Source organism: Condylura cristata, unplaced genomic scaffold, assembly GCF_000260355.1.
Source record: "Condylura cristata isolate star-nosed mole 26May11 unplaced genomic scaffold, ConCri1.0 scaffold00021, whole genome shotgun sequence".
NCBI classification, from domain to species: domain Eukaryota; kingdom Metazoa; phylum Chordata; class Mammalia; order Eulipotyphla; family Talpidae; genus Condylura; species Condylura cristata.
The window spans coordinates 29827177-29844061 of NW_004567122.1; the positions used below are offsets into that span (position 1 = coordinate 29827177).

A 16885-nucleotide genomic window follows, 5' to 3' on the forward strand; every position below is an offset into this window, starting at 1 on the left:
CCTAGCCTTTCATTTCCCAGCTCAGTGTTTTGGGCTTTCTTCCCTTTTCCTTTCCATTCTGGTCACTGCAGCGTTCTCTCTCTACCCTCCCTCTTGCTGGGCCTCATTTTCTCTCCATGGTCACTTTGAGTGCTGGCTGTTTGAAGCTTCAGAGTTATAATGCTCTGTGTGTGTCTCAGTGACTACATGTAATTGAGGCCCTCTGCCTTTTTTTTTTTTTTTCTGAGGATTCAACTTCCCCCAGTGGCTTTCAGATGGCAGTGTTGGGGTACTGACCAGAGTCCCTGAGTGAAGTGGTTGAATGAAGCTAGGGGTGCTTCTCCCCCAACCGGGGTTCCAACAATGTGGGGAGGGGTTGTGGTCAGTATTTGCTAGCATTTTGGGGAGCTGTCAGACATAGAGCTGAGGTCAACCCCTGAGGACTCTTTCCAGAAGCTGGAGACAGGGGAGTTGTGCATCATGGTTCCTGCAGAGGACTCCACATGACTGAGAGAAGCCAGTCCTTAGTGAGGTAGCCTGGAACTCACAGGCCTATTGGCAACTGTGGATCCTGCCCTGAAGCCAGATTTTTTCCGGGTAGTGACTGGAACAAATCGTGTTCTCTAGTGGTAGTTGGATGGTTGGATTAAAATAGCAGTTCTATGGTTTAGAAATTCCATGCTTTAATTTATTTAACCATTCCATATTAATGGGCTTTGGGATGTTCTGTTACCCCATGTGTGAGCTATATAACTATTTCAAACAAAGGCTACTGTAGATGTCCCTTTTGCTATAAAATTGTGTGTGTAATTTTTTTTTGCATACTGGTACTAATATGTATCTGCAAGAAAATATATATATATATAATTTTTTTTTTCAGAAAAGCTACCATAGAGCACTTTTACTGTAATGATAAAAGTTGAGACTCATATAGTGTGAGTTGGGGGTGGCCAACAGGCGCTGATGTTTGGAGGCCGTCAGCTTTTGTCCTGGTGACTGGGTGTTAGTGTCTACAATCAGTGCCTTCAGTTTAAACTTGATAAAAATCCTTAAAATTAGGAACTCTTAGGAAAAGTTTGAGTATCTGTGAGATTATAGAAGTCCTGCTTTTTCCCTTAGTCCCTGCAGGATGAGGGAAGAAAGGCCAGGTCACAAAGAAGACCTTGGAGGTCCCTGCTGGCCTGGGGACAGGCACCTGTAGTGGCCCGCATGGCAGAAACATCGACTGACAAAGACAGAGGATGTCAGGGGAGGGTGGGGCCTGGTGTTGAGGGCAAATACTCTCTTCACTCCCTACTTCAGTTTTGGATTGGGCTTTTTATTCCACCCAATGGCATCTCTCAACTTGGGAGAATAATTCAGCCCTCAACAGCTCCTCTAATCTGTGATAGCTTTGCTGCGTAGCAACAAAAATGTACAATGCATGATAGATAAAAAACTTCATCCCCCAACCAAGATTCTTGTCCCAGTCATACCAATTCTTATCCTAAAATTATGTTTAAAGAAAAAAAAAAACAGAATCTACACCCCAAAATAAAACCAGTAACTTGAGGTGTGTGACATAGTTTAGGTCAACATATATACAAGAAGTGGGGGGAGCAAAGCTGGTACAAGAATGCATTGGGGGTGGGTGGGTAGGGGCAGGGTGAGGGGGCGTTCCGTTTCTCAGCAGAGGCAGATTTGCTTCTGCTCCTGGGAGGCGCCAGATCTCTGCAGGGTATCCAAGAACTAGGAGCCAGTGAGGAGGCGGTCCTGGCCTTCCAGTTTTAGAAGTTCCACGTCAAAGATGGGGGGGGGTGCATGCAGGACGCACAGTCTGGGAGCAGCTGGTCAACTGGCCTCTCTGACCCACACTCACCTGGGTAGCCCTTTCTGCCCAGCCTCTCATCACTTCCTGCTGACTGGCATGAGCTTTAAGTGCTCACTTGCTTCTATTCCAGAAGAATCAGATACCTTGCCATCTTCAAGTACCCCTGTGAGTACGCCACAAGGGGAAGGCGCCTCTGTCAGAGTCTGCACAGCACTCCGGCTGCTGGCTTCCATGCTCTGCCTGTTCCCTGTGGGATATATCTTTAAGGGTGAAATTGCTGGTTAGAAGAATAAGGTATCTTATTTCCTTGTTTCAGATGTGTCTTTATTGAAGGGTTTCTAAGAAAAAAAAAACCCTCTAATTGTTGGTAGATATTCTTGGGTAACAAAGACTTTTTTTTTTTTAATAGGCTATTTAATAAGTATTCTAGATCTCTGTCTCACAGAGCAACAGGACCCAACCAGAGGTTTTTACAGAAAGCTCAGTGCTGAAAGATTTTAGCAGATGATAGTTTGTCTTCTGTTGAAGGGAACCTCCTGGACTCACTCAGAAAGTCTCCAAGGCTGGGAGAATGCTAAAACACGCACATCCAGTTTAATACTGGGGGAGAGAAAATAACTTTTCAAATAATTTTGAAATACTATTGTGGATAATGTTGTGGGTAAGATTTTCTGCTCCTCATATATCAGGACAAACTGAGAATGCTACATCTTTGCTCTTAATGTTGTGGGTCATGGCATAATGCTGTCACCCAAGTGGCATTAGCAAATTGTCACGACATAGTTTACAGGTTTTCTTACTTTCCACATGTAACTCATTTATAAAATCCTTGTTTTTCATTTTCATAGCATATATTCCTTGTGGGAAAAGACAGCAAGAAGACGGTCTCTGAACCTCTTCATTATGCTTGGACAGTGCCTCTACCGGTGGATGATCCATTCCTGGGGTTTTTTTTCATTTCATTTTTTTTTTTTTTTTGTGCATTCAGTGTTTTGATGCCTTGGTCAGTGAAGGGCCACATTTCTCAGCTATGTGTGGTTGTGTCCTCCAGAGAAGCTGTTCTAGCCACCTGTCTACATGTTGACACAATAGCCATGCCCTGATTTTTATTCATTCGCTGATTATATGGTGACAGCTCTGGGCCTGGTAGAATTCTCTGGCTAACAAAAGATGGTGAATGAGATAGGGTCTGGCTAATAATATTTGGGAGGTTGACCCCAGAAGTAGTATTTGGGCATAATAAATAATACTGCTGGCTGTCTTCTTTTCTACCTTGCTCCAAAATGAAAGTATTCCTACGAAAAGGCACCTCACAGCAAAGTATGCTGGCATTGGTGAACAACTCATAAAAACATGGGTCTTGCTAGTGTTAAGGTGGCCACCAGCTATCCCCTATCTTCTAGGCATTGCTCTGTGTTGGCATTTTAAAAAGAGTTACTTCCTGGCTGTGCTGTTCCCCTGGGACTCCCTTGTCAAGTTGTCCATGCAGGAGTAGATTGTTTCTGGGTGAAGGTCTCAAATTCTGGAATCCTACTTCTTGTGGTTTTGGAGTTCAGATTGGAGGCCACTGCTGATTATCTCTGCTCACTGCACACTTTCAAGTATGTATGACCAACTTCTCCAGTTGGCAGAGTCTTTTAGCCCTCTAACCTCAGTTACCCTCTGTGAGATGACCAGCTTATACTTCACCCTAAGTGAATTTCATCTAGTCTGCATAGCCAAACTATCCTCATTATACTCTGGAAATTAGAGAACTTCTAATATTTTCTACATGACAACTGGAAAAGATAATTTTACTTTTATTCTTTAAAGATTTATTTATCCATACAGAACTGGGGTACAGGCCAGGGGTGCAGGGGCGGTGAGAGGATTCACTGGAGACAGAGTGGGAAGCAGAACAGGCCGACTGACAAAGTACAATGCTGAGGGGAGCAGCAGGTGGGTCAGGAGAGGTCTGCTGCACCATACTGGTTACCTCCGCGGCAGGGATCAAACTCATGTTGAAGTGGCTTTAGCTTCTAAGTGCTGTGTTTTAACTCGCTGCGCCATCAGGGAGGGCTCTTACCTTTTTTTTTTTTTTTTTCAGATTCACTTCACTTTTATTATGAACAAACACAATCTCTGATCAGTACAACTAGCTTCAAAGTTGATATTAATAGAAATTATTAAAAAATTATTCTTAGGTCACAAATAACTACTGTTCCACAAAAAAAGGCGGAAAATCCCACCCAGTCAAGGGAAAGGTATCCTGTATGTTTCCATGGCAATGAGTTTATGCATTCTCAAATTCTGCATGGCTACTTATCCAGCAGTCATCCAATGAATTCATTCAATCTCTTGGAATGAAGAACCACATAGACAGATAGCTGCTGAGACACTTGGTTCATGGTGGACACAATTCTTGGTGGACACAGCTACTATAACAATATTTAGGACTTGCAAGAATTCCTCTGCTGAAGGATCCCAAAATGCTTTATAAAAAGCATTAGTCATGCCTAAAACTGCCCTTTGAGGTAGGTCAGTATTATTATCCCCATTTTAAGTGCCCTTACATTTATTCCTAGCAGAACTGAAGGGGAAGATCAAGCCAGCTAGAGTTCTTTATCTCTTCACCCCAGTAACCGGCCTGCCATATAGTAGCTACTTAATATTATTTAATAAACAAATGCCAGTAGCATCAAATGAGCCAACCTTACATCAAGTTACTGCATCCTTTTAAAGGAGAGAAAGCATAAGGTAGATGCAGTGATCCTGAAAGCCTGCCCTCAGCAAGGCTGTCTGCAGGCTGACCCCTTGACTTCTCCGCATCCTGTCTGTGGTGATGAAGCCATTCATTCCTCAAGTGCGCAATGCTCTCTCTCAGATGGCTGCTTCATCTATGCTTACTTTTCAGTGTGCGTATCACTTCCTCTCAGAATCTTTCTCCACTTCCCTCTTCATTGTCTCCGCTTTGAGGTTATTCACAGTACTCTGCACTTCCTCTTTCTCAGCTTGGTTTGGTAACTGCTGATGTTAATGTTTATCTCTCACTTGTTTCCATCGTCTCTGGCACACTTGCAAGCATTAGTGGTCATAGTGGGCGCTACTGGAAATTTTCATGGCATGAACATGTGACCACATAAATGGAAAAAACTAAAATTTCATGAAAACTGTAAACATGAAATGGTAGAGTTGCACAAAACTAGTAATTCCAAAGCTTTCTTTGGAATTCAACAAAGCTTACACCCAAAATCGTAGGTGTGAGAATCAAGAACAAGTGAGGGATTTAGAATATTAAATGATATATTTATGAAAGTCCTACTATCAAAGGCCAGCTAATCAGGGAATTGAAAAAGACAGAGATGGTCTTTATTAGTTAAGATCTGCTCTCATGGTTTTAAATTTTGAAGACTTTTAAAAGATTTATTTATTTTATGCTTATAGAACTGGGGTGCAGGCAAGAGGTGTGGTGGGTGAAAGGACAAAATGGGGAGCAGGACAGATCTACTTAAATACACTGCTACGGGGAGCAGCGAGCAGGGCAGGAGAGGTCTGCTGTGCCATGTGGATGGGAATCGAACACATGCTGCAGAGAGTTCCCATGATGTGGTGCTTTAAGCCGTTGTGCCACCAGGGAGAGCCCCTTGAAGACTTTTTTAAATAAATTACCATGAAGGACTGAAGGATAAGCTTCAGGCTATGATGATAAAAGTTCTAAAGTGTGGCTATTGTCACATAATCAAGAGAACTTTTTTTTATTGCAAGTCTTATACTAAGCCAAGTGACAACTCAGTTTGAAGCAGAAAGAAAATAAAGGCCATTGCAGTTGAAATGTCATGCAAAGTATCACAATATTAAAAAACCACTGCAAAAAAAAAAAAAGCAGTGAGAGACATTTTGTGGGGGTGGAGTGGGGAATGGGATCAAAAACGGGGTGGTGGGGAGAGAAGTGCATGGGACTATGGTGATGGCACACTGGTGACTTGGTGATGGGAAACCCACGGGGATTACAATTGAGATTTAAAAAAAACTGTACAAAATGATGTAAAAATAAACTATTATTTAAAAAAAAAAAAAGCAGTGAGGAGGGCCTCCCTGGTGGTACAGGGGGTTAAAGCGCAGCACTGTGAAGCTGTCCACAGCCACTGCAGCACGAGTTCAATACTGGCCCACATGGCACAGCAGATCTCTCCTGACCTGCCTGTTGTTCCCCTCAGCAGTGTATTTCAGTACATCTGCCTGTTCTGCTCCCCACTCTGTCTCTGATGAATCCTCTCACCCCTTGCACCTCTGGCATGTACCCTAGTTCTTGTATGATTAAATGAATAAGTCTTTATAAATAATAAAAGTGAATATACTGTTCAAATAAGCTGACTAAAAAGAAAAGCAGTGAGGAGCAGGTATAAAATAGGTTATCAACAAGGAGAAGATGTATAATAGGAAGGGAAATTGAGGTGCCAGAAATGGACAGGGAGCCTACAGCATTCCAGGAATTATTAAAAAAAAAAAAAAAAAAAAAAGAAAGTAGCAGATATCAGAGAGCACTTAGAAAACTTGATTTTTCTTAAGTTCAGCAATACAGGAGAATATAAAGAATACTGGCCTGTGATGCCGGCCTGCAGGGAATAGTACCACATCGTTTACCTCTAGCCAGATTTAGTCTGCTAGAGGGAAACAACACAGTGCAACCTCAGGCAGGTTTTCACATGAAACTCAGTGCATTCACACATGCGAACATGACTCTGCTCAAGAGGGAGAGCATCTCCCTCCTCCCAGAGGGCTGCCAAGAACCTTCTCGCCAACACTGAGCTTGGTTTGGCTGTTCTGGAGCCTCATGTCAATGGCATCGTACAGGGACATTCCATCTCTCTTGCTTGCTGTGGGATCCATCCATTTTGTTGCGTGTAATCATTCTTATTTCCTTCAGGGTAGCTTTCTATTGTGTAACTAGACCTGTTCTGTTCTCTCTGTTCTGTTGGTGAGCCTTTGGATAGTTTTCAGTTTGGGGCTGTTATATAAAGCTACTTTGAACATTGTTGTATAATTCTTTTGATGGACATATGTTTTTAGTTCATTTTACTCTTATTTCTGAGAGTAGGGTTGCTGGGTCATAAGGTAAATGCTGCCAAAGATGTAAATATATTTTAGGCTTTCTTCTAAGAGTTTGATTGCTTTACCCTTGGTACTTTGGTCTATGATAGGGTGGGACTTTTTTTTTAATATTTATTTATGCATGCAAGAACTGGGGTACAGGCCAGAAGTGTGAGGGAGGAGAGGATTCACCAGAGACAGAGCGGGGAGCAGAACAGGCAGATCAACGAAACACACTGTTGAGAGGAGCAGTGAGTGGGACAGGAGAGGTTTGCTGTGCCATGTGGGTCAGCTCCCTGGTCAGGGATCTAACTCATGCTGCAGTGGCTGCGAGTATTCATAGTGCTGAGACTTGACCCCTTGTACCACCAGGAAGTCCACTTATTTTACTTTTATGAGGATGGGGATCAAGGTTCATTAACCCCCCTCCCCCCAACAAGAATGTCCATTGTTATTTACTAGAAAGACCAATTTTTACTTTTTGAATAGCAATGGTACCTTTGTTACATTAAATCCACTATCCCTATATATTTATCAATAATTTAAAGAAAATATCTTAAAGATCATAAATAAGCTGAATACATAATTCTAAGGTATTTCTCACACTTTAAATTACATTATCCTTCATAAACAACTTTAAATGACTATTAAAAACTATTATATGTAATATATATATTCCACAGTTTAACCTTTTTTGGGTCATTTACATTATTTTCTTTTACCTGTTTCACTTTCCCATGTCTTTTATATTGTAGACATTCCTCAACTTCTGGTCATTGTTGTCCATTCATTTATATTCTAGGCAATTAAAAAGCCAATTTGAATTTCTGGGTGCATGGCCTTTCTAATGGGTGACTGCATAAATCATCCCATTGGAATCTCATCAAGTATTAGTATCAATTATTTTTCCCATTGGAATTTTTTAGTTTTTCCATAGAAAATTCCCTGTTGTCCTCCCTATAGGGTTAGTGACAGGCTACCAGGCATCAACTTTGAAGAAGATTGTTCTAGCCCACCCGCTCCATGCTGATGATGCCCTTTACAGTGATCTTCTCTTCTGCAGGCCATTTTCCCAAACTCCCATTGAGTGGTTAGCTGTCTGCTGATCTTGCGTGCACAGCCCTGGGCTGGCAATGTTCAGTGCAGTCTCGTAATGGGCCATGGTGCCTGCTCTTTTTGGAGCTGATTGGTCTTCAGTCTGCAACTTCCACTGTTTACATTTGACTCCCACTATGGCAGAACTTACATTTGACTTGACCAAATAAGTGAAAACATTCACATCACAAAATTCAGTATCAGTTTTGTATTTGGTAAGTAGTCTGTAGGACATTGCTCCCTGGCAGGTGATTTTTAAACTGTCGTTTCCTTCTTTACAGACTTGGGAACAATTGATTCCCACTAGGTGAATCTGCTTCTCAGATCTGGCTGTACGATGACTCTGTCTTGGAAGTGTAGGGAGGAGGAGCGCATGCACACTTGCACACAGATTTGGGGGGGGGCGCTGCTATAGTATCATTCTAAGTGACCCTCTGAGTAGCACATAAGAGCTTCACACCCCGCTCCCTCCTTATCAAGTGGTTCCTCAGGCAGAGGGAGAACAGTATACACTCAAAATCAAAATGAGGGGAAAACATGATTGAGGAAAGAGGGGAGAAGAGGAAGAATATATGACATTTGGGGTGTTTTGAGGGCCCCAGAGAGACCTGTATAAGATGATGAGGTATAGAGGCTAATAAATTGATCAAGAAAAATCATAAAGAACTCAGATCTGAAGAGCAATGTTTTAGAAGAATGTTGTCAAAGAAATATAGTTCAGAATTGGCAAAAATGAGGATATTACTACAGGGGTCTTGTTGGACTAATCAAATTAAATGTGTTTGTTGGAATTAGTTCAGTCTGGAGGGTCCTCCAGGCCCTCAGCCAACATACAGTGCATTTTTTGAAAACAGTTCTGGTGGCTTCCTTCTACTTCTGTGATTTAAAAAATAAATAATGCCAATGGATAGGGGTGTAGGGAGCTTATTAAGGAGATTGATTCTCGGGCTAATTAGGTTCAGTAGCTTTCCACAGTCTTGGTAGGAGACAAGAAAGCAGGGAGGTGTCAGCTCTTAATATTCATGTGATGAGTGTGCAGTGGTCCCCAGAACCCTCACATTAGGGTGGTGAATAAAGGACAAGGCCATTCCCAGCATTGACACCATGTTGGCACAGGCCAGAGAGCAGAGAAGGAAAAGGACTCTTTCTTCCATCCTGTTAGGATCCTGGAAAAAATAATCTCTAAATGGATACCAGATGCAAATGTGCTGGCATTCGAGATCCTCAAGCCATTCTGATTTGATATTAAAATGTTTTCATTTACCCTCACCTCCTTCGAAGGCCTTTCCTTCCCACACCCCTCCTATTGGGTATAAGCCTCTTCCTAACCAGCAGTCTGTTTACTTTTTTTTTTTTAAATCACCACCCTTTTTTGTCTATTCAACCAGCTTCCTGAGGAAAGAACATGAGCCTAGTCACCCCTGTGAGACAGTATCAGGCACCATTGGCTTTGTGTGTGCTTGGTTGAAAGTCACCCAGAGCAGGTGATTAGCCTACCTTGCTGTAGGAAATTCTGTGGAGCCTGGTCAGTCCGGGCTTCAGGCTGCTCTATGAGCTGGCATGGAGTCATATGGAATTGCACTTCTTTCTCTGCCTTTCTAAAGCACCAGCTTCCCCTGAAGGCTGACTCCCTCCGGGCTGCAATGAGCTGTCAGCATTTTTTTTTTTTAAAAATTTATTTATTTATTTATTTATTCATACAGAACTGGGGTACAGGCCAGAGATGTGGAGGGTGAGAGGATTCACCAGGGACAGAGTGGGGAGCAGAACAGGCAGATCAACGAAGTACACTGCTGAGGGGAGCAGTGAGCAGTGGGCGGGTCAGGAGAAGTCTGCCACGCCATGTGGATCTCCTCCGGGGCAGGCAGGGATCGAACTCATGAGGAAGTGGCTTAAGCTTCTTAGTGCAGTGCTTTAACCCGCTGCGCCACCAGGGAGGGCCGCTGTCAGCACTTTTATAGGCCATGTCCTTGCTACACTGATGTGTGCCTGTGAAGGGAAGGGTGGTGTGTGATAGGAGAGCACCAAGCTTCTGACCGATAAAAATCCTGAGAACTGGCCCCAGAGGTGAAAGGGTGCCATTTGAGACTTGACTAAGTTCTGGATTCCTTGAATTGATGTTGATGAAAAAGGGAAGAAGGTCAGTCTGTGGTCTCCTTGAGTGGGAATGGGAGGATGCTTCCTCTGGGCCATCGGAAGCTCAGGAAGGACAGGTGGGTGGGCACGGATGTGGAATCTGACTGCTATTGCAAAGGGTGGGGGAAATGGTGGTTGTGTGGGTAGGCAGCAAAGTCATAGTTCAGACCAGATTTCCTAGGGAACCCTACTTAATTTATGGCTCTTCTGTTCTCTGTAGAGTCACTTAATGAATTTATTGATAGCATGTTATAAAAAGGATTAATGAAAGGGTAAGTGTTCATTGTGAGACTATCAGCTTACTGTTTAGTTGAAATAGAAAACACTCCAATAGGTAAAAAGTTAAATACTCACATTCCAGGCTGTGGCAGGAAAGATGCTACACCTTCTTCTCCCCCGCCCTTTCGGGGATGGTCTCAGTGATGGTTTGCTTGCTTTTAACCGGGAAATCACTGCATGTGGCACTGCGGAGGCAAAGCAGAGAGACCTGGCACTCCAGACTTCAGCCCAGTTCCCAGAAAGGTTAACAGACCTGGGGGCTGGCAGTAGCCTCCCTCACAGAAGCTGCTGGGCACAGGAACAGTAAAGGCCAAGGGGCTTCTCCAGAGCCGGGGGAGCCCAGGCCTAATACGGCAGCGGTTCCACCCCCTGGGTCACTGCTGGCGGGGCTGTTGTTAGAAGCCCCCTGGGTTGACCAGCCCTGTTTACTGGGGGATCACCCTTCCCAGGTCCAACCAGGTTGGGGCTGGCTGCGCACCTTTTCCTCAGGCTATCCGATTGGAACCGTGGACGTCTCTCAGGATTTTAGTGATAAAGTGTTGTCTCCATGTAGTTGCAGTTCTTCATGGTTTGTGTGTGTGTGTGTGTAGTTGATTTCTAGCTTTATAACATTGTGGTCACAGAGAGTACTGATTTCCATCTTTGTAGTTCTACTGACAGTAGACTTGACGGTCCCCACCTGTGACTTGTCCTCAAAAAGGTTCCATGTGTACTTGGGAAAAATGGAGATGGGGCAGTTACTGGGTGGAGTGTTTTGTAGATTCTGTTAAGCCTCTTTGATTAGCTCCTTGTTGCAGGCCAGGTTCCTATTTCAAAGAGTTTCAAAAAAAATACCATCTTGTTCTTCATCCGGCATGCCTGTTGAGAGGCGTGTCTTAACTGGGGGCTGTGCTTGGCCCTAGGGCAGTGGCAGTGACCCCAAGCTGCCTTGATTCCTGCTGTCCCAGTGCCTAATACGAGGCAGACAAAAGCACATACACCGATGCAAAGGTGTTTGCCCCTTGTGATAGTGAAGGGAACAAATGGCAGAGGTAAAGACATGCAGGTGTCTGAGATACACTGAAGGCATTTTATAAATGATCTCATGGATTGACATTTTCCCCTTACATTTCCAACAGATTAAATACAGTTGGTTTTTTTTTTTTTTTGTCTTCTAGGTGCACTTTGCAGACCCATGATGAACCCCGAGAACCCTCCACCGTACCCAGGCCCTGGTCCATCAGCTCCATATGCACCTTATCCTCAACCTATGGGGCCTGGGCCCTACCCTCCAGGTCCAGTGGGAGGGCCCTATCCACCTCCTCAGGGGTACCCCTACCAAGGATACCCACAGTATGGCTGGCAGGGTGGACCCCAGGAGCCTCCTAAAACCACAGGTACTGTGACGGATGAAGGGAATGTGTGTCCATGTGGGTGCAGTCACATGATTTAAAGCCCCTCGCTGCCAGAATATATGTTTGCATGTATTTTCTGGCAGAGCAGAAACTCTGGCTCTTGTGTGTGTTGCTGTGGTGATGTTCCCGAGGCTGGGGACCACTTAGGGTCCTGCTAACCCCTAAGAAGGACTCTTTCTCAGGAGGCCTAAGCCTGCGTGTGCTGGCTCCCTCCGTGTCTCCTGTCCTCTTCGGGGCTGATGACTTCCTGGCCACCATGCTCTCAAGTGCACCTTCTAGCCCCCACAGGGGACAGTGCCACTGTGGCCCTTGCTCAAACAGTTTCGCTCGTTCAGGGGTAGCCTGTGGGGTTATTTTATCTCTCGGCATATTGGCCCACAAGTCATCCTCTTGCCCTTGTTTTGGGCGTTTTCTTTAATATTGTTTCCTGATTCCAGCACAGTTTTCAGCAGGCTCCGAGTCCGCCTTGTGAACTAGAACAGCGCTACTCAGAGTTTACTCTGCCGCCGAGCGCCAGCCTGTTGATGGCTGTTGGGCCGCGATAAGTACGGAAAAGGAGAGTCAACAGTTAGAGACTTTGAGACCAGTTTCACATTGCTGTGACTTTCAAACATGGAGCCTGCATTTTACAAAAAGTCTCCGTCACTGAAGGATTAGAAAACGCCTTGAGCAGCGCTGTGTTAGGTGTCTTCTCTCTTAGTGGCTCTTCTGTGCGCTTTTGGCTTTGTAAAAGCACTACTTCTTGCTCTTTCTGAGTGTTATCTGTGTGCCATGCGGTCTCCTGAGAGCTTTATGTACATTAACATTTAATCCTTGCAACAGTCTGAGACCATTGTCCCATTTTACCCTGAAGTAATTGAGGCCCAGAGTGGAGTAGTGGGGTGCCCACCCAGCGTCACCCTGCCAGAACAAGCAGGTCCTGAACTTAGTGTGCATCGTCACTGTTTAGCTTAAGAATCAGTACCTAGAACTGGCCTCCTCTGAACCAGCCCACTTGCTTCTGAAATTAGGGCTTTGAGAGTCTCCTTTGGTTGAACCCTCTACCTATCAAAAAGAGTAACAAAACTGATGGTTCATTTAATCCCAGGATTTGAGGATTTTTAGAATGGGTGAGTGCCATAGGAGAAAAGCATTTAAGGGAAAATTGTACTCGGTTTGAAAAGATTATACTTCTATAGTGACAAATCAGAGGTCAGAACAAATGGATTTGAGTAGTTTTAAAAGGTTTAGTTTATCATGCAGAAACAAATTTACAATCCAAGATTGTTTTGTTCTATTTTTTTAATTATTTATGTATATGAGAACTGGAGTATGGGCCAGAGGTACAGGGGCTGAAGGGGGGGGCGGTTTAAGGCAGTGAGAGGATTCACCAGAGACAGAGTGGGGAGCAGAACAGGTGAATTGACTGAAATACACTGCTGAGGGGAGCAGCGGGCTGGTCAGGAGAGGCCTGCTGTGCCATATGGGCCAGCTCCCTGGGCTGCAATCAAACTTGTGCTTTAATGTCTCAATAGCTTCATAGTGCTGTACTTTAGCCCCTTGGGCCACCAGGGAGGCCCCTGTTTTGACAGTTTGTATAGCGCCACATGGAAGAGTACAGGAAGTATAACCAGTCAGTCAGTAGTTGGCATTCAGGACTGTGATCTCAGAGGGGCATTTCCTGAAAATAAATCTGTTTTTGGGTTTTCTATATCAAAGCAAGATAATTCTGTTATGAATGAAAGGCAGATCAAAAGACCATATAATATGTGATTCCACTTCTGTAAAATTCAAAAATAAGCAAAACTGATCAATGGTGATGGAGATGGGAATAGAGGTTACTCCTGGATGTGGAGTGAGGGCAAGGGTGGGGTTGGCTGTTCATTGGGAAGGGTACAGGAAACCTGGGGCGTAAGGAATCTCAGTATAAACATTCTTAAGCTAAGACTTACTGCTGGTGCACTTTTATATGTTAATGAAAAAACATCAGCCTGCCATTTGGGTTACCCAGTAAACTCAGCCCAGGGCCAGCTGGGTGTGGGCTATAGTGAGTCGGTTGTTTCAGACCTGTATTGTTTGTACCAACTAGCAGGATTTGGTCCTTTATAGAGCTGGCCTCATGCTTCCTGGCTGGTTGACTTTGTTCCCTCATGCAGAAAATACGGATTTGGTCTTCTTTCTTGTCCTTGGTGTAATTTAAGTATCATGTCAGCCTTTTTGAGGGAAAAAAGTCTGAATTCTTCCCTGGATTAAAGAATCAGTTCAGTGTTGTCAGTAATCATGATTTCACAAATGCAGTTGAAAGCCATCAGCATCCTTCCCTATGGGATTTCTTTCTCTAGCCTGGGCTTATGAATTGTTACCTTTGTATATCCATTCTACATATAAACCTGACCGGTTATGCCACATAGTCAAGTTCTGCTGTCATCTGGGGCCCAGGTTCAATGAATGAGACCCTTTGAACCTCTTGCTGAGAACCCTTTAGGGACCCCTCTCATTCCTTGCTCTCTGTATTACTTCTGGGATCCCCGACCAGGATCATTCTCAGGGCCTGTATTCTCTTCATGTATCTGTGAGCTTGTGAGAGAAATGGGAGGTTTTCCCCTCTAAGTGGATGACAAGATTTATCTACCTTTACAGACACATATATTCACTGAGGTTCAAGTGAGGTCACTAGGCAGCAGTTGTTTCTTTTGCAAAGGAGGGTGGGTTCTGGTTACTCTTCATTCGTGTCTAATTAGGAACAACCTTAAAGTGTGTTGAACCGAAGGTAAATGGCTAATCTTTGGTAGTCTGTAGTTCAAAGGTCATTTTTCAGAAGTCATCATTTAGAAAACCTTTCTCTTTCTCAAGAAACCATGTAATTGGAAGCAGCACGTGGTTTTGGGATGGACGAAGGATGAGTTCCAGATTTCCTAGATGCCTGGTTTTCGCCTCACAGCTTCTGAGCAGCTACCCCGCAACATCAGTTCCAGAGCAGCTGTGTTTGGTTCTCTTGTCTGTGATAGCACCCAAATGTCATGGCTTTTCACAGCAATACTTTGTTATTTCTCATGATTCTGTGAGTTGGCTTCATGTTCTCTCTCCCGAGGTCACATGATTCTGTGAGTTGGCTTCATGTTCTCTCTCCCGAGGTCACTTGTGTGACTGAACTCAGCTGTCACCTTGGCTGAGGCTGCAATGTCCTACATGACAAGGGTCTCAGTCTGCCTCCCCGAGAGAGCACCCCACAGCCTCTCCTTAACCTGAGCTTCCAAGAGGATTGAGGCAGAAGCTGCCAGGCTTTTAGCGACTGGTCCCGGGACAGGCACAGCTCCCTTACCATGTATTATATTCATTCAAGGCAAGCACAAGGCTGCAAGATTCAACAGGATGCCATCTCCCTCCTGCCCCAGTTTTTTTTGTTGTTTACTGGATCAGCTTCTTCGAAATGTAATTCACATACCACCCAATTTGCCCATTTCCAGTGGTCTCTTGTGTGGTCATGGGTAGGTGCGACCATCACCAGGGGTACCCATGGCGCCTGTGCCCTCAGCCTTCACGCCTCATTCCCTAACTCACCTGCTCCACCTGTTCTCTTTCTGTCTCTATTTATTGGCCTCTTCTGGACATGTCATATAAATAGAAGTGGGTCATATCTGTTGTCCTATGAGTGGCTTCTTTCACTTAGCATAATGTTTTCAAGGCTCATCCATGTCAAAGCGGGCTTCAGCACACCACCCTTTGTATTGCCAGAGAGTGTTTCATTGTAGGAATAAACCACAATTTATCCACGGGGCTGATGACCTTTGGGTTTCTGCTGTTATGACTAATGGCTATTAAAAACATTTGTGTAAAGGCCCTCCCTGGTGGTGCAGCGGGTTAAAGCACAGCACTGAGAATCTAAAGCCGCTTCCGCATGAGTTCGATTCCCGCCTGCCCAGGAGGTGACCACATGGCGTGGCAGACCTCTCCTGACCCGCCCGCTGCTCCCCTCAGCAGTGTACTTCGTTGATCTGCCTGTTCTGTTCCCCACTCTGTCTCTGGTGAAGCCTCTCACCGCCCCTGAGCCTCTGGCCTGTACCCCTGTTCTGTATGCACAAATAAATAAATCTTTAAAAAAAAAAAAAACATTTGTGTAAAATACACTCACTGGGGGCAAGAGGATGCAGGGTGAGAGCCACTGACGGCATCTCCCCTCTGCGCCCTGCTCAGAACGCACCCTGCCCCTCCAAGACCGCCATCTGTCTTGTCCGTGACTATATCCTGGCTGTCCTTGAGATCCAGGCTGTCATCACGTTGCCTGTGTGCGGACAAGGCCCCTGACCTGCCACACCACCCCACCCCTCAATCCACCACACCCCTGCATATCTAGAGCTCAAACAGGACATCACCTCCTCCTCTGTACTGTCCTGCGCCTCCAGTAGAATTCACAACTCACTGTATGCCTCCACTGCACCAGATGTTGTGCAGAGCATCCCCGCTTTCCAAACTCAGTTAGTCTTTGTTTTCTCTCCACTTTTCCTCTTTGGCATCTGCAGTCAGTCAGCCTTGCTCTTACTGCCCACATCACGCCTTCCCTATCTGTGTTAGTCTAAGCTCCCAAGACACTAGTGACAAAGTGTCACCCTTAAATATTTTTTCAAAAGATTTAGTTTTATTTATTTATGCATCCAAGAACAGGAGTGGAGGCCAGAGGTGGAGGGCAGAGGATGGTGGTAGTGGGTGAGAGGATTCACCAGAGACAGCATATCCACTGAAATACACTGCTGAGGGGAGCAATGGGTGGGTCAGGAGAGGTCTGCTGTGCCATGTGGGTCGGAGATCACTTGATAATGCTGTAATGTTACCACCTACAGCACCGGTGAGGCCCCCAACCTTAAATATTAACCAACAGAGAATCACCAGAGACTGTGGAGAGACTCCAAAGTGACAGGTGCGACCAACCAGACAGAGAGGGACTCTCAGGGCAGAGGCAGTGCAAGGAACACGCCTCCTAGTCAAGGAGGAAAGCCTCCAACAGACAGAAAAGTACATCTTATTAAAATAAGAGCAGGGAGGCTGTATAATGTTTCAGACCTGTATTGTTTGTACCAACTAGCAGGATTTGGTCCTTTATAGAGCTGGCCTCATGCTTCCTGGCTGGTTGACTTTGTTCCCTCAT

General features: G+C 44.8%; 1 long non-coding RNA gene across 1 annotated transcript in view; it reads left to right on the plus strand.

The window, feature by feature from the left end:
* The first annotated feature begins 11669 nt into the window (after positions 1 to 11669).
* LOC105853926 overlaps positions 11670 to 16885 on the plus strand; it is a 14602-nt gene continuing 9386 nt past the window's right edge. The window contains exon 1 of the long non-coding RNA XR_001145673.1: positions 11670 to 11745. This is a non-coding gene — a long non-coding RNA (uncharacterized LOC105853926). The remainder of the gene's footprint in view (positions 11746 to 16885) is intronic.